This window comes from Tursiops truncatus, chromosome 5 (genome assembly GCF_011762595.2).
Source record: "Tursiops truncatus isolate mTurTru1 chromosome 5, mTurTru1.mat.Y, whole genome shotgun sequence".
NCBI lineage: Eukaryota > Metazoa > Chordata > Mammalia > Artiodactyla > Delphinidae > Tursiops > Tursiops truncatus.
The window spans coordinates 81,748,264-81,773,646 of record NC_047038.1 but is presented as its reverse complement, the minus strand read 5'-3'; the positions used below and the strand labels follow the sequence as shown (position 1 = coordinate 81,773,646).

General features: G+C 34.3%; 1 long non-coding RNA gene across 1 annotated transcript in view; it reads left to right on the top strand.

The window, feature by feature from the left end:
• Window positions 1-2,033: 2,033 nt before the first annotated feature.
• LOC109548826 (uncharacterized) overlaps window positions 2,034-25,383 on the top strand; it is a 128,932-nt gene continuing 105,582 nt past the window's right edge. The window contains exon 1 of the long non-coding RNA XR_002174965.2: window positions 2,034-2,192. This is a non-coding gene — a long non-coding RNA (uncharacterized lncRNA). The remainder of the gene's footprint in view (window positions 2,193-25,383) is intronic.

Below are 25,383 nucleotides of genomic sequence, written 5' to 3'. Positions count from 1 at the left end.
CATTTAGACAAAGAGAGGCATTTGGGGAAAAGTAAGAGGAATATAAGTAAGGGAAGTTGTATTATTAGATAGATAGGTAGATAAAACATAGACAAAAATGTTGAGAGATTTAGATAAATTTATTTTTTATATGTTTTTGGTATTGTTGTTTTATTATGGGTTAAATGGGTACTCCCTAATAAGCCTTTCAGGTTGGTCTGAGAAGTCTTACTGGAAAATACCACTGACAGCCTCATAAGTGGTAAATGCTACCATTTTCTGAAGTATGTTGTTTCCATCTTTGACCAAAGTTCTGTCAGAAAAACTACAAATTTTTAATATTCCCAGCAATAAGGAGTTTAATACAGGGCATCAGAAGCTTTTGCAATAATTGGTAGGCTGAAGAGTAAGGGTCCTGAATTAGCTTGGGAAATCCAGAAGTGCTGGCTCTTCCCGCATTATAACACACAAGTGATTTGGGGATGTTTTCCAGAAGCCACTGCAAACTTGTATTCTACATAGTTCCCATGCAACTGTCTTCAGCTCTCATCTAAGAATACTTTCAATTTCTATTCTGTCTTCCAAATCTTCTGCAAATATCCCTCATTGGCAGAAGAACCAGAATTTTAACTCTGCTTGCAAAACATCTTAGAGACTAATTTTCTATCTTGCTCTATAGGAGAGAGTATAAAAAAGAGAATTCAACAGTTGAGAAAAGATAATATTAAACGGTATACCTCTTTTTTGGTATCTATAAACTCCAAACCACAGTGATAAAACAATGTATGTGCCTAACAGGTTTTTAAGTAACTTTTGTGTACAAATGAACCCATGGTCACTCTTTCTTCCAACAACATATTCAGAGCCCCAGTGCTTACTCTCTATATATCTGTAGATTATATTGATCACTTTTCTAGTCCATCTGCAACTGTGCTATACTTAGTGGCTATTGATAGTAGTGTATAGTGGAAGTGATACAATTGCATTCCAGATCTAGATCCTAAGTGGCTATGCACTTATGCCTGTCTCTGTGGATTACTTGTACTGGAGCCCTGAGTTTTCGTATGAACAGTCTGACTTCTCTGTAAGCACCACACATGAAACAACCACATGGAAAATCATTGGAACTACACAAAGAGAGAGAGACAATCAGCCAGAGCCAGTGCAGTGTACAGTAGGTACCTGCTATTCCAGATCCAGCCACGTGAGACAACCTGAGCTGGAATGGCTTAGCTAAGCCCATTCCAAATTCCTGAGCCAAACAAATCATGAGAGAGAATTTTAAAAATACTTTATATTTAGAGGAATAGAAAATTTAGGAAGGAAATTCCTTCCTCATATTAATCATGGTTCTCTAGAGAAACAAAACCAATTCAGCAAGGTGAATACAGGAAGTTTTAAAATGCCAATTGCTTTTTCTCTATTTGTATTAAAACAAAACACTTAGGAAAGCAAAATATCCCATATATGGTATCAGTAAAGTTGTAAAATATTCATAATAAGCTGTTTGTTGTTGTTGTTGTTTTGCGGTACACGGGCCTCTCACTGTTGTGGCCTCTCCCATTGCGGAGCACAGGCTCTGGACACGCAGGCTCAGTGGCCATGGCTCACGGGCCCAGCCACTCCACAGCATGTGGGACCTCCCGGACCGGGGCACGAACCCGAGTCCCCTGCATCGGCAGGCGGACTCTCAACCACTGCGCCACCAGGGAAGCCCCATAATAAGCTTTATAAGAATGTTATATGGCATATATTAAAAAATGTAAAATCTTCCAAAGACATAAAATTAGATGTTTTGGGGTGGGAAAACAATATAAAATTCCAATATTCTCAAATTAATGCAATTAGTGCTATTCATTAAGAAGTTCAACAGGTTTTTGTTGTTGCTATTGTTATTGAGGCAAATGATCTGAAAGTATGTAAGAAATGAGAAATATCTAAGAGTAGCTGCAGTGTTTGAAAAGAATTAGTTCAGGTCACCATTATGTGTCTCTCATTTCTTTCATCCTAGCTGGTCACCCAGTGCATGTTCTTCTCTTGGAAATGGCAGAAGGAAAAGAAGCAATGCTCAACATGCAAACATATTGAAGTTCTCTACTTGTTCAATGTCTGCTAATATCCCATTGCTGAAAATATAGCATGATCAAGACAAAAGTGAAGGGACAGATGTGAGGATGATAACCAACAATAAAACAGAAGCTTTGAGATGTAAGGTAAGTCTTTTAATGGTATCTACCCTTTCATCCATGTAGGTAGTGGAAGAGAAGAAAAGGTGAAATATGCTGAATGATAAATATTTTAATCCACCAGAGTGGAGCAATATGGGATTCTTGACATGGACTTCAATTTGGAAAGACTGTGTTTCATGTATACTTAAATTTAGACCTCCCTTTGGAACAGGAATGCTCCTGTTTTCCTTTGGATATCATTATCAAGCTTCTGTGCTTTTGAAATAACTCCTCTTCCATTTTCTCAATTCCAATCTTCTCTTCCCTGTAGCCCATCCTCTATAGCAGTGACTCTCAAACTTTAGAACTGTATAAAAGTCACCTGGCATCTTTTTAAAATGTGGATTCCAATTCAGTAATTCTGGGTAGGCCTGAGATTCTTCTGTCTATCCAACTTCCAGAAGATGCTTATGTTGCTGTATGTGGACCAAGCTTTCATTAATAAGACTTTATCCTGTTTTCAGAAGTGTCTTTCTGGTACACACAAACACACACACAAGTGAGCTCGTTAAGTCTCTTCTTTAATTTTTTTAAATTGTGTTCCTGTTAATTACAGGGAAGCATAATTCAACTGCACACGTCTTCTTCACTCTTTTTCCATGGTGCTTCTCACAATGCCAGTTATAAGCTCTTTGCTGCTTCCTTCCTTTTTAATTAACAAACACTGATCCATTCTTCCAGAGGGAGCTCATGTGCCTATAAATACCATAATGCCACCAGACAGCATAGCCACCCAATTTTTCATTCTCTACATAATGAATTTGTACATTTGTTTGATTATATGTTTGTTCTAATAGTCAGCCTATACTTTCTAGCAGAAGAGCAATTCTGCTTTATTTACCTGTACCATCAGAATCTAGCATGTGGGCCTGGCACACAGTAACTACTCAGAGATATTTATATCATCCAAGTGATGTTGTATTTGTATGTTTCTTTACTATTATTATTTCACATACAGTCAAGTGCCTATGAAGTGCCAGACACTGACCAGATCACTGGTAATACAATGATAAGCAAAGATCACTTCCCCCTGAATACTTATAGTTCAGTGGGAGAAATAACCATAAATAAGTGATCACACTAAAAATTATTTCATTACAGACTCTGAGAAGTGCTATAAAGGAAAAGAAAAAAGTATAATATAGACATAATGGCAATGCAGACTGATTTAGTGGGGAAGCACCAGTTAACCCTTCTCTGAAGAAGTATTATTACAGAATCCTAAAGTATAAATAGGAGTTAGTGACTAAAAAATAGCAGGAGGATTGGAGGAGTGTTCTAGACTGAGAAAATAGTAAGAATTAAGATTTTCAGTCAGGAAAGTGCTTGGGATATTTCATGGACTACGTAGTTATAGCTGTGCACCTTGAGCATATAAAAGAGGGGTAGTAGTATACCAAATGAGGTTGAAATAGTTGGTGACAGCAAACAGCCAATTGTGCAGCCTTCTTCCCACCATCTTAAGGAGTTTGAATTTCACTTATCTTTTTGAAGGGAAGCGAAGGAAAGATTTTATGCAGGGCATTGACATAAGATTCATATTAGAAAAATACTGTTCTGCCAGTAATATGGGTTATGAAACAGCAGGAAGCTTATAGTGTACTTATTAAGGCTTGCTCATTGTTTCACATGTGGTTCACACAATATTTGTCAGTTTGAGGCACTATTTCTGACTTCAGTTGCAGTAAATGTGAGAATAAATATTTAACATCAGCATGGGGAGTACTTAAATCATTCAGTACCCTAGAGGTTAAGAGTTATTCATTTTACTTGCCCTAGGGAAGTGCTTGTGTGACTGTGTGTGTGTGTGTGTGTGTGTGTGTGTGTGTGTATGTGTGTGTGTGAAATAAGGGTTTTGCTTATGACACATTATACTAATTCCAGGAAAGCAGAGCCCAAGACAAACTATCTACCAATTTCATTGCATGACTCACCCTTCAAATAAACCTCTTTAATAAAAAAAAAGTCATTTGGCAGACTATAATTTTTAAACATTTATGATATGTACTCTTAATATACTGGCTTTGTTTAAAACTTTGTGTATATTATTTAATGATTTAAACATGTATTCAATCCAAAAAGACATGTTCGAAATAATTTCAAACACACAAATTCTACATACTTGTGAGCTGTTCTTATTCTAAGCTGAGATATCTTAAAAACTTTAAAAAATCACTGTAACTTACTGTCTTGTACAGTTTACAAATAATTTTATCTGCATTTTTACTTTATCTTTCCAGTATCCCCCACTATAAGTCACACTCTCAATAAGAATCAAACCTTTTGAATTTAAATTCAGTATTTTATATTCACTATTATTTCCTCTTAATATTGTCTCACTGCCTTTATCTAATTATTCATCTCTAGCGTATGCTCTGTTTAGAGGAGGAAGAGTGTTTAGAAGTATAGAGAATATATTACTTCAGTGCATTTTTCAGGTTATTATGGTTTTCACAGAATTCGTGTGACAAATCAATGCTCAAATGACAGATAAGCAATTTTACTTATTTTGTGATATTTAGTACCAAAGTAGGGCAATTGTAGTAAATGCATATAAGTGAAAACCAGAATATCACAGTAATTAATGAGTAAAGGGTTTTTGACAAACTTCACCTGGAAAGTAATTTTATATATCAGATTATCCTTAGAAAGATGCAAAATAAAGTATTTCTTCCCCATGGGATTAGTCTCCGGAGTTTACTTTAGTAGATATTGTGATTTTGAATGAATCAGTTTGAATTCATAATTTAAATGTGTATAGTCAGTAATGGGATATTCAAGAGTAATGAATATAAATAACCATAAGTGTACTGAATATAAATAATCATAAGTGTATTTCTTTTAAGACATTGAAATAACTAATTTTCTGCTTGAGTATAGGGCAGCCAGGAAGGTTTTGTATACTTAGAGAATAAACTATGTGAATATTATTGGTTGTAAGTGCAGTTTGAATATGTCAATGTGATTCAACTTAAGTCCAAAGTATAGTGTTCTTTTCCTAAGCAATGACATATCAGTGGATGCCTTAGAGCCTTTTAAAATAAATAAGGAAAAAGGTAAAGATGCTTTTTTCCATTACAAGTAAGACATCTATTTTAGTTAGAGGCTTTAGTTCCAGGAATGTGAGTGTATCCGAATTTCAGCCAGTGAGGACTACACATTGCTATTCAGTAGATCTTCATTCTTCATTCTCTTATAACTCTTGTACCAACATAGAAAGGTTAAAATTTGTTATGTTTTATTATTCTATGTAGTAATAGAAATTTTAACAACCCTTTTGAGGGTTTTTAATTTAGGGCTAGTGGGTGCTAGTAACATGGAGTAACATGCACGGACTTCTAATTAAACATGAAAAATTAATACATGCTTTCTTCTGAATTTCACTTTAAAGGACAAAGAGAATGAAAGAGACAGTAGGTGATGAGAGATAGAGTGAAATTAGAAAGAAGAATCAGTAACTCACCTAGAAGAGTAGAAATAGATGAAACCTAAATGCTGGCCAAAATAAATGTCTTATGACTCAAGACAATTTATCCTAAAGAAATCCAGTCAGGATCAGGAACTAGAGGGTTTAGGTATCTCAGGAAGCAGGGTGAGGTGTCAAACTGACATAGGTAAATCCATACAAGAATAAATTAGAAGTGAAATGTTACTTAATAAGGCTGTACCTAGCACAATCTATCAACTCAGAAACTGGAATGCCTCTGGATCTGGAGTCACTGAGCGTAAAGAAAGACTGCCAGAATCTGACAAACTAAAGACCAAAATAAAGGGTAGAATATTCAGTTTATGGATTCCTTAAACTCTTTTATTAAACATACAAGTAATGTATTAATGTATAGAATTATTTTGCATTCCAGAGTTTTCTTCTAGATAATTTACTGTTTCTTGTGCTTTAACACTTAAGAAGAAAGAAAGCTTAACGAAAGGACAGTAGGTAATAGTGATGGATATTAACTTAATTTTTACAGTATATTCATGTTGTAGTGAGTGAGAGTGAGAGAGATCTTTTATTTCATATTTAAAGTATTTTAGGTGGTGGAAATTTGGTTTGTTCACAATTATTCAAAAACTAAGTTACATTAAGAATGACTTCTTTTAGCTAGTGGGAAGCAGAGGCATAGCACAGGTGGATCAGCTTGGTGCTTTGTGACCACCTAGAGGGGTGGGATAGGGAGGGTGGGAGGAAGGGAGACGCAAGAGGGAAGAGATATGGGGATATATGTATATGTATAACTGATTCACTTTGTTATAAAGCAGAAACTAACACACCATTGTAAAGCAATTATACTCCAATAAAGATGTTAAAAATAAAATAAAATAAAAAGAACCGCTTCTTTTACTCAACATGGTATCTATTAAATTTTTTCTCTTCAAAAGGATCTTTTCTTTTTGTTTTTCTTCCTTGATTTTTTGTTTAACATCTTTATTGGAGTATAATTGCTTTACAATGGTGTGTTACTTTCTGCTGTATAACAAAGTGAATCAGCTAAACGTGTACATATATCCCTATATCTCCTCCCTCTTTGTGTCTCCCTCCCACCCTCCCTATCCCACCCCTCTAGGTGGTCACAAAGCACTGAGCTGATCTCCCTGTGCTATGCGGCTGCTTCCCTTTAGCTAGCTATTTTACAGTTGGTAGTATATATAAGTCCATGCCACTCTCTCACTTCGTCCCAGCTTACCCTTCCCCCCTCCATGTCCTCAAGTCCATTCTCTACATCTGGGTCTTTATTCCTGTCCTGCCCCTAGGTTCTTCATAACCTTTTTTTTTTAGATTCCATGTACATGTGTTAGCATATGGTATTTGTTTTTCTCTTTCTGACTTACTTCACTCTGTATGACAGACTCTAGGTCCATCCACCTCACTACAAATAACTCAATTTTGTTTCTTTTTATGGCTGAGTACTATTCCATTGTATATATATGTGCCACATCTTCTTTATCCATTCAACTGTCAATGGACACTTAGGTTGCTTCTATGTCCTGGCTATTGTAAATAGAGCTGCAATGAACATTGTGGTACATGCCTCTTTTTGAGTTATGGTTTTCTCAGGGTATATGCCCAGTAGTGGGACTGCTGGGTCATATGGTAGTTCTATTTTTAGCTTTTTAAGGTAAAGGGATCTTTTCTTGAAATGACTTTAAAAATAATATGTTAAGACAGCAGAACTCCCAAAGCAGTAGGGTCTGTTCTGTTTAAAAGAAACTTTTTCTGTGGAATGACAGATCATAAGCACACACTTTCAGAACAACAAAAGTCAAAACCTTGACTCACCAGGTCCCTATTCACATTGGTTCCTCAACAGATGCCACCAATAGCCATTCAAGCAGACACAAAACACAACTGACAAAAAATAATATTGATGCTAATTTGAATCACAAACGCATATACACATGCCCCAAGTATATTTCACCTTCATTTAAGCTTGAGATGACAGGAAATTCTTGGGGTGAAATCTGTGATTTCATTTTCACATGCAAATATTCAGGAAGAAACACTGGTATTTCTTTTTTCACTTGTGTTTTCACGGGGCATTTTTTCCTCTTAAAATCCTTAATTTTAACCTTATATTTCCACAGTCTGACTGCAAGTTTATAGTTTTGTGATAACTTTGTATTATAAAATATGTGCTTAAATGGTATTTGTGACTTCCCATGCTACAGGCTGAGCCACTGATAAATCTTTGTTGTGGAACAAATTTATTTAGTTTGGACATTTGACATTAAAAAAATAAAGATATTTTTAAAACCAAATATTAACTATTTGAAATACATCAGGAAGACACACTATAAATTGATATAATATGAAACAATTTATCATTTCATTTATTAGGAAAACCAACATATATACATATACATATATATTGATAGAAAAAATATATATATATATAAATATTATATCTAAAGAAATAGAGATGCTCATGTACATGGTTAGTGTCAAATAAGAAGAATTTGCATAAGGATAGTTTAAGGATATTATATTGGAATATTTAATAATAGAGCATATTTAACCACTACAAATATATAAATTGGTCACAAAAACCAATCAATTTAATTACAGTTGTTTCTAACTTTTTATTAGCAACATATAGTTAAAGTCCTGGTGAGACTTGTGTACTATGATTTTTCTTTCCATAAACTGAAATTTGGAGTCATTTAAGCCATCGTTCCCCAATTTACTTGCTGTGTGTACTTGCATAGGTTACTTAACTGTTCTGTGCCTCAATTTTCTTCTCTGTGTAGTGGAGATAAACTCTGTCTCAGAGTTCTTGAGGATCAAATGAGTGAACGTACTTCAGACATATGGCAAGTGTTAAATAGGGATGCTTGTTGTTGTTATTGTTGCATACATATAAGAAAAAGAAAAAAATATTTTCTATTAGCCTTATTTATCTCCATTTTACCATAGTACTAGAATATATATTTAAAACCGATTTCCATTCTTTCAGGAATATATAAAGGAGCATAGTGTCTTTTGATGAAAAAATAGAAAGAAGCTAAAAGACTAATGTTGAGGCCAGAATGCTTTTAATAGTCAGAATGAGAAAACTTTTGTCCTTGGCCAATGATATTCTTTGTAGTAGACACATCCCCTTTTAGATCTCTTATTTCTTGTATGTTTCAATTTACTTTAAAATCATATATATATGTTTAAAATCATATATACATGTTTAAAATCATACCTTCATAAAATTATTAATAACGGAATTCAAAAGGTGATAAATGTAAATCATATGTTAAAATTAAGGTTAAAATTAACACCAATGTACCAGTTACACAGATAAACACATCAAAATTTAAGATTGGAATACATGCCTTTGAAACCACCTGTGTGCTCTTGCCAGAAAGCAACCAATGTATTAACTATGCTATCTACCACTCCTTTGTTTTTTCCAGATCTCTCTCTCTCTCTCTCTCTCTCTCTCTCTCTCTCTCTCTCACACACACACACACACACACACACGCACACACGCACATGCACGCAGACAAATACTGATTGGTTTTATATATTTTTAAAATCATAAATGGAATTATATTTTTACATACTTTGGCAACTTTATTTTTTGCTCTACAGTATATATGTGAAATTCATATCTATTGTTATATGTAGTTTAGATCCAGGTCTTTTATTTTCATTACTGCATAGTATACTACAGGATGCATAAGAATTCATCTCTTTTGAAAGATTCTTTCCCATTTTTACTATAACATTGCTAATTAAAAATTATTATATATGTCATCTAGTACACATGTGCAAGGGTATTATATCCTATACACATGTACAGAGTAGTGTTTTTCAGTCTAAGTCACAGCACTTCACAGGGTCATAAAGGTGATATAGAGGATTGTGTCCTACATTCGTGAATGTAACGGGGTGGATTAGAAAGGAACAGAAAGAAGTAAACAGAATACATTAGTTTCATCGTTCATCTCATATTTTTGTGGCAAATATTGCTCATTGAGCTTTTTTTATACACATACAAATAGTGTGGGATATATTTTCCTTTTGTTTTCATATACATGGACACAAATTCTTGTAAGCATGCATGTGTTTACAATGTTACAATATTAAATACATTTCTTACTATAAGTCCCTATTAAATTTTGAAAAAAAACTGCTCTAGTGCATATGCCCAGAAGTGGAATTGCTGAGTAACAGAATATAAGCATTTCTAAATTTACTGTAAAAGGCCACATTGTCATCTAAAATATTGGCATAAATTGTTTACACCATTCCGTATAAGTTTACATTTATACCAGGGATATAAAGTTCTGATTGCTTCAAATTCTTGGCAATGATTGATACTCTCAGACTTAAAAAATTTATCAAATGGAGACAGGGAAAATGTTATTGGTTATTTTGATTTTCATTTTGTTTACTTCAAGTGATGATAAGCATCTTTTTATATGCCTATTAGCTATTCAAGTTTCCTCTTGAATGAATACTCTATTTAAGGTTTCTTTATTTTATATAAATTGATTTGTTTACCTTATTCTTACTTATTTGTAGGCATCTAAATTATATATTGGAAACTATTTCTCAGTTTTATGTCCAATATTATTTCTATTTTAAGGTGAATATTCACTTCCTTTATGCTCTATTTGGATAAACAGAATATCTTTGGTTTTAATATAGACAATTTTTAATCTTCCTATTGAAGAGAGAGTGAATTCACAGGGGGACTGGGAAAACTATCTTTCTCTCTGGAGAAGACGGAATGTCTAGCTTTTAACTCTTGGCCATGATAAGGGCAGGGTCATTTATGATGTGGCATTTGAACCTCAAACATCCCTGATGACTTCACAACTTCCCAAGGCTAGTTTTTGTTTTGCTTGTTTGTTTAAAAAATATAGAGTAAAAATGTAATTATCTTTGATTTGTAATGCACAGTGAAAACCTTGATCTGCTCAGCCACTTCTGGGCTACCAGAGGTTTTTTTTCATTTCAGTCCTTGTTTAATATTTTGTCAATTGGTCTTGGGAATTTTTTACCTATTTAAGAAGCTCAGTTTACTGAATATAATCTTATCTTTCTTTGAGGACTAAGAATCTTACAATATTAAATTGACGTTTGTGAACATTAGTTCTTTTCTAAGCATTCTGAGAGTGTGCTGCACGTGTTGTGTGGTGAACTGGGGATTAAATGGGCTAGTTTTGATATCAAAATTGGCTCCACCACTTAACCAGCTGGGTGGACTCAGACATGTAGTTACCAGTCGAGTTTATGAGGCTTAGTATCCTCATCTGTAAAATGGAACTAATAATAATTACTTTGCTAGGATTTGGGATGATGAGTGTAAAGCCCTTAGTATAATATCATCTGCTACATAGGAAGCCCTGAACAAATATCTTCTTTTTCTCACTTTATAATGACGTGGAATACATATTGATCACAGGACATACCCTAGAAATATTGATTACTTGTAGTGAATACTGTAGTGTCTCCCCAGGGCCCCTCTTCAAGACTGGGCTGTACTCCAGTTGCTCAGAGATCACAGTTGCGCACCTCCCTAGCCATTGCCCTGGGACACGAGGAACTGTAGAACTAGTTTTTTCACTGATGGTTTTCAGCTGGTGTAACTGGTTAGGCAGCTTGGCTTGAATATGCGATCAGAGGGACATAAAAACCCCACAGGGAAATTCATTACGCGCTGAATTTTTCTGAAGTCAGGATTCATTGTACAATTATTGGTGGTTCAATTTAGGGACAAAGAACATGTGTGTGAATAAGAATCCTCAGAGCTTTCACCTGGATGTCTCTTGAATCCCATTGCTTTCCTGTACTTTTTTGGTTGCTTTAAAATAAGCTTTAACATGAGGATGCTCTGTACAAGTTTTGACACCTTTTAAAGATCAATAGGTATGGAATCCTTGCAGTTGGCAATGAGAATGGTATATTTGAAACCATCTCTGACAATGCAATTTAAATAACAATGACTAAGACAATGTTTGGGAGATATAAAGCCAAGGGGATTGGGGAATAATTGTTGTTTAAAGGTTGACTTCCTGGGCATTGCTGGGTTGAGGCTGCACAAGCACTATGTCCACTGACAGGAGGAAAATTGTAAATGAGACTTGAAGTTCATGGATCCAGGGCTAGGTGGACAGCTAAATGTATTACAAAATAAATTTTTTGAAAAGATAAATCAGCCAAGAATGTGCTGTAGTTTTTTTTATTATGTTCTAGTAAAACTGAAGTTAACAAAGAAGCAGCTGGAGGCTGCTAGAGCCACAAAACCATGACCTTTACTTCCAGTATGATATTAAGGTTTCTACTGTCTCCATACCCCTCACCAAGTGATGACTGATGCTCTGATAAAAGGGTCTCTAATTTTTTGTGACCCCTATTTACTTTATTGTTGAGGAGAAAAGATGATGGCAGAAAGCTGTTAGGGATTTTAAGCCCCAAAATGGAGCTAAATGGCAGGAAATTATTCAGGATTACACAAAAGAAATGGAACAATAAGAAAGAAAAAGTATAAGAAAACCTTACATGTGGAATTAAACTATGTGGAATTCTTCAGAGGCTCAATTAAAAATGACATGAAAAAAAGGAAGAAACAGATGGAGTAGCTACTAAAATTTTAATGGATGCCTATAGGAGACCAGGTCATCCAGCCCTACCAGCTACTCAGGTTGTAAAAGGACTATGACAAATTCACTTACTTTATCTTGGCCTTGATACACTTTTTAAAATCTGATGATTATAGAAAACTGAAGTCTACTGTCCTTTCAGAGTCAGTGCCAATTAAAACAGCAGAGAATCAGGATTCTGACTGACAAGAGGGCCAGGGTCTTGGCACAGTCCCTAGTAGGGGACCGAGGTCATTTGCACTGAGATGGGAACAATTTCCTGGTGAGGAAATTTCTTAGAATTGATGGACACTGGTGTTAGTGTACTATCCTTTATAAACTTGCTAATGAAAATTAAGAAGATAATAAATGGTATGGGATATGGTGATACAAATATAGAAAGTTTTCAGGGGAAAATATGGCCCAAAGCAGGAATTTATGAACAAAAGTTATTTATGGGTGTTGGCTCACCATTGCCAGAATGTATTATTGGAATATATGTGATGTCTAAATGGAGGAGTTCTCCCTTATCCAAAATCCAGGAAAAAGGGATGATATGCATATCTGCTTTTCAAGCTGCTTTGATTGGAAAGTCTGAATGGGAACATTTAGAATAATCTAAATATATGCAAGTGCTTCATTTAAAACAATGTAGGATACCTGGGAGGTATAAATATTCTGGTTTAATAAAGGAGCTATTAGATGCAAATATATTAGCATCACAAAACTCTTTAATAGTCCAGCCTGGCTCATAAGAAGATAATGAGTTTTGAAAGATAACTGTAGATCATAGAGGATAGCATAAAGTGCTGCCTTCAAAAGCATCAGCTGTACTAATATGGTATCAGCAGTTCAAAAATTCAAAATATGCCACAAACTGAAGGACACAGCTTGGTTGGCTCTTACCTTCTTTTCCAACTCTGTGTTTAGAAGAAAGTTAAAGCTTATTTGCATTCACCTGGGTTGGCTGAAATGTGCATTTACTGTAATCACAGCTTGGTGCTAAGAGATATAGATAGGATTTAGTCGGAAAGTACTGTTATTCATTATATTAATCATAAAATGTTGATATCACAATCTGAAGACTAACCCAAGAAATAATTAAAAATACTTATTAATCACATGACCATTGGAGGATGGCTAATTAACATCCCTAAAGTACAGAGCTCAAAGCAAATGATAAAATTCCTTGGTATTACTTAAATAGGGGGGGCAATAGAGACATTGCTCAGACGATCAAAACTAAGTTATTAACTCTGCTGTCTCCATAGTCAGTCAAGAGGTATAGAGATTTATTGGGTTTTTCAGTTTCTAAAGATATCGCATGACAAATTTGGGAATATTATTAGCACCTGTTCACAAAGTTACCAGAAAAACAATGAAATTTGATTTTTTTCTCGCAAGAGCAAGCTTTCTTTCAGCTTAAAAAAAAACACGTGGTACAATCCAGCATGTATAGAACCCATGCTCACATGATTTTGGAAGTGTCTGAAATTTATGTCCATAATGATCAGACATGAAAACCTGTTACTGCCACCCAGCAAAGATCATCCTGATTTTGGACAAACTTACTGTGCAGTTTCAAGTTATACAGTATTTAAAAGGCAATTGCTAGTTTGTTATTGGGATTTAGTTCCAACTGCTTCTGTTATAGAGGGACAAAAACTTATCTTGACACTCAAGATACCCATTGTGTCAAATCACCTGCTCCATTCCTGACTTATCAACAGTGTCTTACTGTATACAGAGCATTTTTTGTGTGTGGATGGAAGGAAATAGTTAAGGTAAAGAACACTTGGAAAACAGAGGCCAGTATTAGTTTAGGGGTGATTTGGTGGCACATATTCTTGCTTCTTATAACTCCAGTGGCTGCCAAAGATACCTGTGAGAAACTCTTTGACATGCTCAAACTAAATTATATTTTGATGACTACAATCCATATGATACTGCCCTGGGGAATTCAACATTTCTGAGTCCAAAGTATGTACTCAATTTGTAATTATCAAAGGAACATTCTAAGGCAACAAAATGTTTGGTAGATAAACTAACATTTACCAAAACCTCCTACCTAAAAGAGCCTAGAGAAATTGGCACAAGTCTAGGAGTCCTTGGGCAAGCCAAATTTGCATTCACTAAGGAGAGACATACTGAGGAAAAAGTCATGCTGGCCTTTATTGGCCACTTAAAGGGGAATTTATTTCGGGAGAAAGGAAAAGGATGCAAGCAGTCTAGACAGATTATGCTTGTTTGAAAAATGAATAAAATAACCTCAAAGGATAAACAGCATGATAGGAATAACAGTGGAAAAGAGCATGGACACTGAACCAAGAGGCGCCGTTAAGAATGCTCCTTGAGATGAAAACAGAGGTAGTTCAAGGACAATGGTCTAGATCTTGGTAAGAGAAGTAAAAGCAATGAACTTTATGAGAAATTTATTGTCCACCTAGTCTATGGGAATTCCTAAATGGAGAATGAATGTAATTTGCATAGGTGCTCCCCAGATGCCAAGGCCCCATGTATAAACAAACAACAGATATACCTACTAGCGTAGTTGGGAATGGAATCCTGTTCAGCTTAACCAAGAATTTACTTGTGTGTGTATATGTGTGTGTTTTGGGGAATGGGGCTGTGGGGTGGTTGAAGGATTACTTAAATATAAGGCTCATTATGAAACCTGGTCAATAAAATCTTGTAGTATGAAATAGGTCATATGGCTATGCCCCAAAAGAGACCTGGAATCCAGAATTAACAAAGCTTTGACTCCTGGCTTATATCACAATCCATGACAACATTTGATAACACAGGCAAGGACTGCTTTTGTTAGGAAACCCTAAAAAAATACTATTGTACTTCTAAATGACTTATTTTGTAATAATTTTATATTAATGATGCAGTTGCTATTTAGTGTAATACTGATATAATTAGTAAGAATAATTTGACTGATTTACTTATACCTCATTTGATGATGCAAAAATAGTATTTGAAAGTTGTCCTTTTGCTTTTTTGTTCTATAAATATTGCAAAAGATGCATGGGAAGAGATGATCATAGCAGCTCATAATTAGAAGACTTGTTTCAGCGTCAGGAGGTTAACTTCGTAGGAGAGAGTTAATTTATAGCTGAACTGGTAAGCTATATCTTATCTCTGGGAATGCCAGAATGTATGGTTTTGACTCTTGGCCGAGATAAAGACAGTGGACATGCTATTTAAAGTGCAGAATTCACTTGGCTATCCCCAGGGTCAGTTTGTTCACTGATGGTTTTCAAAAGGCATAACAGATTTTAATAATTAGATTACTTTTGTGTTAAGGAAATTGTGGGCAGACAAGAGGGGGCTATTTCCTTGGAGAGGAGTCATTCTATTGGATAATTTTTCTTTCAGTGTTTATTTTCCTTACAATTTTTTTAAACATCTTTATTGGAGTATAATTGCTTTACAATGGTGTGTTAGTTTCTACTTTATTTCCTTACAATTTTGATGGTGTGTTTTTTCTAGCCTAGACATAGAGGTGTCCTTATCCTGGGTTCAGCTAATTATTTGATCTTAAGCATTGTTAATTTGATATGTAACTTTTCTTTTTTCTGAGTCAGAGTATCTTCCAAGAGCTCCGCAAGCTCTTGTAATTTAGGGGAGAAAGGCAATCTGCCATTTTATTTTCTGTTTCTAACAGAAAGTTTAAGATGATCAACAAAGAGCATAGATACAGTTTTTGTGATATCTTCACCCTTATCTTGATCCGTGTGTTCCCAGAAGGTGGCATTTAAGGGGACTCTGAAGTAGATGCTTACTTCTTCCTGTTTACCAGACTGAATTTTTGATCAGTCAGTTTTGAGAAAAAACCTCGGATAAAGCTACTAAAATGAATTGTCCTATTTTTATGCTAATTTTATATCCATCTATGGTCAAATTTTGATCCATATATTTGATAACATTTTAGTAATCAATCCTTCCTGCTTTTTCTACCAAGTTTTCACATATCCAGGATCTACAAAGGAATAAACTAATTGATAGAGATCAAGGAATCCTAGAATAAAAGTTCACAGAGCAATGTTAAATTCTTCAGTAAACTTTCATCTTTGCTGACCTCAGTGAGATTATGCAAGTATGATCTCAAGCAAGATTCCAAATTAAGGAACCAGAGTTTTGTCATTTTTTTCCAACCACAGTATAAGATATTATGATAATGTTCAGTGAGTGGAGTATCTTTAGGAAAGGCCTGTGTGTGAAACAGAAAAGGGTCTGATGAAAGTTCAAGAGATACAGGAAAAGCAAAGAAAAGGGGAGGAAGAAGTTGAAGTCTGAGGAGGCAGGATGCCAATCCGGAGTTGCAGCAGAATAGGGTGAGAAGTGTTTAAGTTTGGATGTTAGATATTGCACATTTTCATTAGGTTTTATTCATGAGTCTCTAGGAGAAATAATATTAGAATTTTCCTGCTCTTTAGTGGTCTCTTCATGCCAATCTAAAAATGCTAACCAATGGGTATTTAAATTTATTGAAAGTTTTGATTCTAAGGCACATAGATGGGTTATATTATCCTAAATTCTTTGGAGTAGACGCTGAAGTTCTAATTTTTCCATGACAGAATCTTGTCAAAACTTCAATTATTTAGTGCTATTGTCACCATAACCCTAAGGTTTTCTGAAAGTCTGCTAACTACCAATATCCAAGTGAAGAGAAGAAACAAAATACAAATAATCAGGCACTAAGATTCTTAGCCCTATTCCACCTTATCTATAAGATTCCTAAGCAATACAAAGCAAATCAAGAAGCTAATGTCAAGGGGAAAAAAGAAAAAAAAAAGACTTAGGGGCACTTCAACGTATGGGAAACTGTACTCGTTAGAAGTGGGACTTAGTAGTACAGTCACTGGAACTCTGAGGACGGATGTTAAAGAATTTCTGTTATGATCTATCCTCCTGGAAGTGGTCTCAGGGTGAGAAGCAGAAGATACAGTCCTGATCTGAGTTACCTCATCTAAATCCAGATTAGAGACTGATAAGGTCAAAGACCCCAGGGTACCAGGACAGGCTGATTCCCCTCCCCCATGCCACACTTCACTCAATATTTCCCAAAACACCACTACAGCAGAGGGGAGGAAAGAAGACCCTTTATCTGGGGAACTGGGTGGTGTAGGCACACTGTCCAGGTGACTTGAGTCCTTTCCTCCTTCCACCTGCTCACACATTCTCAGTCTCACTGTGTCTTCTGGCCTGGCAAGCTAAGTTCTCCCCAAAGGGCCTGCTCTAGTATATTTCATTCACTAGATTAGTTACAGATTTTGAACAAACTTTCTTAAGAGAATGAAAAGAAAAATAATTATATAGATACATGTATATACTTAGATATTTGTATTTATGTTTTCTATAATATATAAAGTTCTATTTATATATTTTTATTTCAGCATTAGTATTTGTGAAACCCTCCAAAGTGTGTGGCCCAGAGTAGGATGCTTTTCCTATATTTAAGTGTCATGGTATTTGTCATAGCTATCACCATGTGGCTTCTGTGCTATTTCATTACATCTGACCATAATGATTGCATGTGAGCTAATTCCATTCCTAATAAGGTCATACGTTATATTTCAATCTAGTAATACTAATCCATTTTTAACATAAATTAATATTCTTGAAAAACAAAACAAAGTGAGTTATTCTATTCAGGTAATACACATTCCTAAACTTCCTCACTGCTTCCTGAAGATAGCAAGAGAAAGAGAACTCACTAAATTGATATAAATTTACCAATTTGTTTAAAAATGCAGAATGCCATTATTTGGGCATTTCACTGAAGGTGCATTTGTGGAAATAGAAACTATTTCAAAACTTTTACAAATTACGGGTTTTATAGATAAATATGATCTATTCAGAAAGTGTCGCTTTTTTTTCTCAATTTTCACTTTGCTTTTTGAGAACAGTTATTTTCAGATGTTTCAGCTAAAGTACTGTGCTGCATTGCAGCATGTAAGGTTATATGCCACTCATGCTGCATTACAAAAGCAGAAATAGTAGTTGAAAAGCATTTCTTAAATCTGGACTTAAAAGGCATTATCATTTTAGAACATGGTCCAGTAAAAAAAAAAAACCTTTGAAGATTTATCTTTTTATGTGGATGTTGCTGGTGACTCACAAGATGCTTTCACCTCTGTCACTAAGGCTCTTTCTACAAAAGAGCCAAAAATGGTTTGCAGTGAAGAAAAAAGTAGTGTCAGCAATTTGTTATTATTGAAAGTACATAAAGCAGTCAGTTCTGGTTTCATCTTCTTTATCAACAGTTTAAAGAACATTTAAAACAAAAAGATAAAAATAGAATAGGAAAATTTTTTCTTTTTGACATAAAATTTTGGTTTGTAATTCCAAGTGTTTCAAAATCACTCTGGGTCAATAAAATTTGGTGGTGTATAAATAATCCACTTGCCCTGAGAAATATTCTGAAGCTTAAAGTACAAACTACTTAAACTTAAATATCCTTGGGCTCATCCACAATTTATGAAAAGCTGAGTAAAGCTATTCCATTGAGTCTGTCATTTCTAACTTATAATTGTATTACAACCATATTAAGTTCTATTGCATACATATATTGATTTTATATAATATTCAAAAGAATAAAATATGACTACACGGACCAATAATTATAGGAAAAAGGAAGGGTTCAAACTAATTACTTTTTGTATAAAACATGTTTATAATATAACATTCATTAATATACTTAAAGCAAAAGTGGAAATCATACATAATTATATTTTATTAATGCAGGGATTAAGTTTACTTTTATTTTCCATACCACATGGATAAAGATATGGTATAGAAAATAAATGTTTAAGTAATTACATTTGCAACTAACAAAAAGAAATATTACCATATGGCACCTATAATTTTTTAAATGATTTTAAATTTTACGATCATATGCTTTTTCACCTTCTTTATGTAAAAGTGTTAAATTTGTGACCTTATGGAGACACACTCCATTTGCCAAGCAAATTTGGGAATATTCTCAGAATTCTTGGCAATGAAACTAAAATGCATTACTCACCAGATTCACATTTCAGGCTACATTAACTAAAAATGATCTCAGGCTAAAATAATGATTATATAGGTTAACCTATTTGAAAGAAACTTCACAAAGTCACACCTAATGAATAGCAAAGCAGGGTCAATTAGAACCATTGTGAGATCATTAGAAAATGATTCGTCTTGATGCTGTTATAAGCACTATATTCATTTACTTACCATAAAAATCTATTCCCTAATCCTATAGTAGTAATTTCCAAGAAGTCATTATATCTACCAGGTAAGTGATTTGCTCATACTGTGCTAAGGACTTTACAAACAGTATCTCATTTACTCCTCCCATCTGCCTTAGGAGGTCAGGACTATTATACACAGTTTAGAGGAGAACAGTACAGGCATAGAGAGGTCAGTTGATCTGTTTACAGTCACATGTCTATAAAGAGGTGATCCACAAGTCCAGGACAGCTCTGTCATTTCTAACCCCCTTTAGACTTGACATCTCTACTGTTTTGCCTCTTCTGTATGGTTTTCTACAGGAGCAAATCTGTCATTCAGGAGTCCAAGTTAGATTTAAAGCAATGATTATATATTTGCATCTGAAAAAATGAAATAAAATCATGTTAATATTTCTAAATTTAAAAATGTAAATTGCTGCTGCTTAGATACATAAAAAATTAAATCTATGTCTTTTAATGTTATAATTATTTAATCCATTTATTTCCTGGTAGGCATTTTAGCTACAGGCTATGTTAAAGTTGTAGCCACTGACTTCTATAATTAGAATAGAACTTGAATTCATATCACAAGCACTTTTAGGTATATATCCCAAAGCTGGGCTTCAAAAATGAGAAATATAGCATAACAAGAGCCATCATGTTTACCACAGTTGTCCTTTTGGGGTTTCTACTTATACATACAAAAAAAGGCAACTACAGAAACAGTCTGGTCTGTTTGTTATTTTCCATATTTATGAACATCACCTATCTCATGAGAAGGTAATAAAAATTACATGAGATAATACATAATGTTTTTAGGCAGATGTCTGGCATGTTGGTTGTCCAGTGAATGTAAGCGTTATTTTCTGCTATTGACGTTAATATTTCTGTTAGGTAATCTTGGTGGTCAGGAGTGAGGTAATAATGTTTTACTTTTTGTAGAGTCTAAAGCAGAAATGAAATTATCCTTTTTATAAGTCTGTGAGTATTTGAAACATTTTAATTGGGAACTGTTTTGGTTAAAATAGCTAATCAATTTTAGGAGAAAGTTTATTAAACATATACTTATTGTTTTAAAATATAAGATTACTTTTCAAACAGATTTTTGCATAGGTACAGTTCCTCTGTCCATTTGACATTTATATTTGTGGAACAGATGTGGGCTTCTTTTCATGTTTTATAATTACAAGTGCTTTCTAAACTAAGTAGTAGAAATTCCAGATGTTAATGTTATGTTGGATATACATGAAATGTAATTACAAAATTAATTTGTAATCTTATAATACATTCAGATTATGTACAGTGAAGGTGATACAGCTATTGTTATCAAATTCAGGTTCTGCTACTCACCACTCAAAAGCCAATACTTGAGAAGCACGTGTTGGTAGAAAGGAAAGTTGCTTTAATGAGAAAAGCTGGCAATCTAGGGAGATGATAGACTCATGTCCCCAAAACAACTCTGAAGTTTCTGCTCAGCCATGACAGTTTTTAAAGCGAATAAAGGGAAGATCTTAGTTAATCGTTGAAGCAAAAGGTTAGGTTCTGCATCATTTTTATTGCATGCAGGCTGGCTGACTCCTCATGATCTTTCTTCAGTTATTATCTTGCCTGTGTGGTCTACCTATAGAATTGTTAAGGGGGTTCCTGGGGGTGGAGAGCTAGTCATTCTTTAACTATTTAATTCTTCATTCCTACTTCTTTTAATCTAGAATCAACAAGTTAGGCAAGGCATTGTGTGCATTCAGAAGAGCACAAGTCAGGAGTTAGGTTAAATGTTACCTAGTGATCTCATTTTTATAATTAAGGGTTAATGGTAACGAAAATAGACAAACAGGAAAGGAGCAAAAGAGCTGCTTACATTATCAGATTAGGTAAAAATAAATTATAGGCACACTACATAAAAGCACCTGCTAACATCTAACTGAATTCAACTCTTTCTCCTATATATTTTGCTCCCTTAGCATTTTAAAATTATATTAGTTTACCTATAATTTACATTGCCCAAAATGGTAGCAACTTGTCACATGTCATTGAGCATGTGAAATCTAGCTAGTTCAAATTGAGAGGCATTGTAAGTGTGAAGTACACACTATATTTTGATGATGTAGTGCAATAAAGTAGTATTAATAATCTTCATGTTAATTGTATGTTAAAATAATAATATGTTGGGTAGGTTGGTTTAAAAATAGTTATTAAGGGCTTCCCTGGTGGCGCAGTGGTTGAAAGTCTGCCTGCCGACGCAGGGGACGCGAGTTTGTGCCCCGGTCCGGGGGGAATCCCACATGCCACGGAGCGGCTGGGTCCGTGAGCCATGGCCGCTGAGCCTGCGAGTCTGGAGCCTGTGCTCCGCAACGGGAGAGGCCACAACAGTGAGAGGCCCACATACCGCAAAAAAATAAAAAAAAATAGTTATTAAAATTATTTTTACCTATTGCTTATTTTTAATATGGCTACTAGGAATTTTAAATTACATATGTGGCTCATGCTTGTGAATCACATATTTTGATGGGGCAGCATAAATCCATAGAAAATGCATGTGCACATTTGTGATATTTTATGTATACATGTGCATACACACAATGACAAAACTGTTTGATTTTGTCTATTTACTATAAAGACATTTTGTTACATTTATTGAAAGGTATAATGAATTTAATGCTGAAGCTCAAGCACTGTGCTACAGGAAAATGCTAATTACTCCTTATAATCACATCTATGCCTCTTTGTCTCACTGTTTTCTAGAAATATATCAATATAGACTTTTTTGAATAGATTATACTTTTCAAAACCTGATTATTATTTATGTAACATACCCATTGATATTTTGTTTCTTTTCATTTTACTGTTTAACTGATGTCTATTAATTATTTTTTCTCCTAAGATTTATAAAGGAAGTTAACCACATGTATGCTGTCCAGTGCTATGTGCTCAATACATAGTATAGTCTCAAGCACACAAGTGATATTCAATCATATAAATTATATGAATAAGTGAATAAAGAGGAATCATTATATATATTTCTGTGGGGTTATTTTAATAGCTGTATTCTATTCTGCATTTTAACTTATTTGGCTAGTGCTATATAGTTTTTTAAAAACAATATTTACATTTATATTGATGTGTTTGTGATATTCTTTAAGTCCATTTTTCTGCTCAGATCCCTTGAATATTTCTACTTATGTAAGATGAATTTGTATTAACTTGACAGAATCAGAGGTAAATAGCACAAAGATGAATATTAGCAGGTTTTTTTCCAGAAATATTAGGATGAATTTACATTGCCACTGCTGGCCCATAGTCATATATTTTCACCAAAATTAAGATGTAAATATTTAAGTAGATGAGAGAAAAATAGGGAGGGGGAAAGACACTCCACTAATTTGAGAATTTTATAAAAAAAGAATTTTGTTTCAATGTGTATGTTTCAAATTGTACATAAACTGACCATTTTTGCAAATGTTTGTAAGTCAATTCTATTTTTCTATGGAAATTTGGACTCATTTTTAAACCTTAGGAATAATAAGAAATACATGTATATTGTCAGTATCACAGACAACTCAAACTCAATATAACCATATTAGAATCATTATCTTTTCAAGTGGGATTTTTCTGAACACTTGTAGATCCACAAATGTTAACTCGAGTCATGACCAATAAGTTTTATATAACATATTTGAATTTTAAACTTTTATTTCCATGATAAGATTTTTAAAAACATTAACAAATGTATTAAAATGATAGTCTAGTAACCCTTAACAAGTAGTTCTCCAAATTATAACCTTGTAGACAAGATTAGCACTCAATTTTTTAATATCTTTGTTAACATTTAGGATATCTTTGCTGCCGAGTATAAATCTATAGTAAGAAATTAACATTCAATATAGTGGTAAGTGTATATGACTACCCTACTTTGGCATGTCTTAATGTATAATGACATCATTTTATGTAAACTCCATAAGCACAGAGATTTTATATTTCTCACTGATATATCTTAAACATCTAGAATAGTACCTGGCTTTTATAAGACACTCAATAATAGTTAATTTGAATGATCATCAATGATCATACTTCTGTATATGGACAAAATTTTTTTATTTATACCGATAAATTTCAATTAAAATACATTTTCATAAATCAAAACTTGTATTTAAGATTTAAGGAATTAATTTCAATATTAAACTATTTCATTTGTCATCATGAAGTAGGGCAGCTCTTCATATTTTATTTAATTGTGTCCATGAGCTAATAAGTGGTAATATAACATAAAAATAATTCATTTGCATCAGGTGCACTATATAGGAAAATGTCTTTGAAGTGGTTCAAAAGGAGAAATGTGTTGAGAGAAGTGAATCTTTATACAACATATTGTCTGAAAGATGTCCAAAGTCAAGAGAACCAAGGACCTGTGGTCAAGACCAAAATCACATTCTAGTGGATGTATTAGAGTGATGCTAACTTTTAATATTTTGACTGCTGAGTAGTGGTAAATATGCTATGCAGTTTTTGATAAATGTAGATTAAATTTGTCAATACTATATTTGGAGGTGTAAACTGTAAAAGTAATTAGACCATACAAATAATGACTGAATTTTTTTCAATATGATATAATATTTCACAGTTGATCTTACCTTTAATTTTAATAATGCTTCTGCTTACATAACTTATGATTTTTAATTTGAAATGAAAATTTGTAAGTGTAATTTAAACCTAGCTTTATTTTAGTAGATAACATATGAGTTTGTATTTAAATAAGTATTCAACTTTGGGAGTTCATGAGAGCTTTACCTTTACAGAGGGTCTGCACATGACTTAAATTCATTGTAGTGCAATGCCTATAGGTTTGTAATCAGACAGGTTTAAGCTCCACTACTAAAGGATAATTGATCTGAAATTTGGCAAGTTTTTTGCTACATAATTTTTTTAACAGCACAGTGATATTACCTGAATCAGGTAACGCCTATGGAATATGACTGATGTAAGGTATTGTAAGATAATAGAAAATATATATTGGTCTCTATCCCCAGTTACTGGCATAGAGCTCCTAAAACTCTTGTAACTGCCTAAGTGATAAGAGCACTAGGAACATCTTTTGTTCTAATCTTTGGTCTTTGGCCCCAGTTCCTGACACAGGGCTCCTGAAACCCTTGTAATTTCCTGGGTGATAGGAGTATCTTTTGTTCTGATGAGGTGACTCTGGAAGGGCTTCTGGATGCCTCCTGGATGGGGGTGGCCACTGGAAAGACCAGGCCATGATTAGAAGCTCGGAAATATCAGCCCTACCTTCTGTTTTCCAGTTAATAATTGATCATGTTCACATGAGGAAGCCACCATAAAATCCCAATACTATGGTATTTGGGGAGCTTCCATGTTGGTGAACACATCCATGTACTGGTGAGGTGATGCACCCTGACTCCATGGGAACAGAAGTTCCTGTGTTCAGGACCCTCCCAGACCTCACCCTATGAATCTCTTCATCTGTCTATTAATCTGTATTCTTTATTAAAGAATAATAAATTTATCCTTTAACAAGCTAGTAAATATAAGTGTTTCCCTGATTTCTGTGAGCCCCTCTAGCAAATTAATCAAACCCCAGGAGGTGGTCGTGGGAACTACTGATTTAAAGTCCAGCAGTACAGATGTTGTGGGTGACCTGAGGACCTACTGTTTGCAATTGGCATCTGAAGCTGGGCGGGAGCAGTCTTGAGGGACTGAGCCCTTAACCTGTGGGATCCGACACTATCTCCATGTAGATGGAGTAAAGGACACACACAGGTGGAGTTTTTCCAACTCAGGTATTAAATTACCTGAAGCATATTAGTATTTATTAAAGGCTGGTGCTTTTCCACAGTTATCCCAGTATGATGAGATTATCTGCT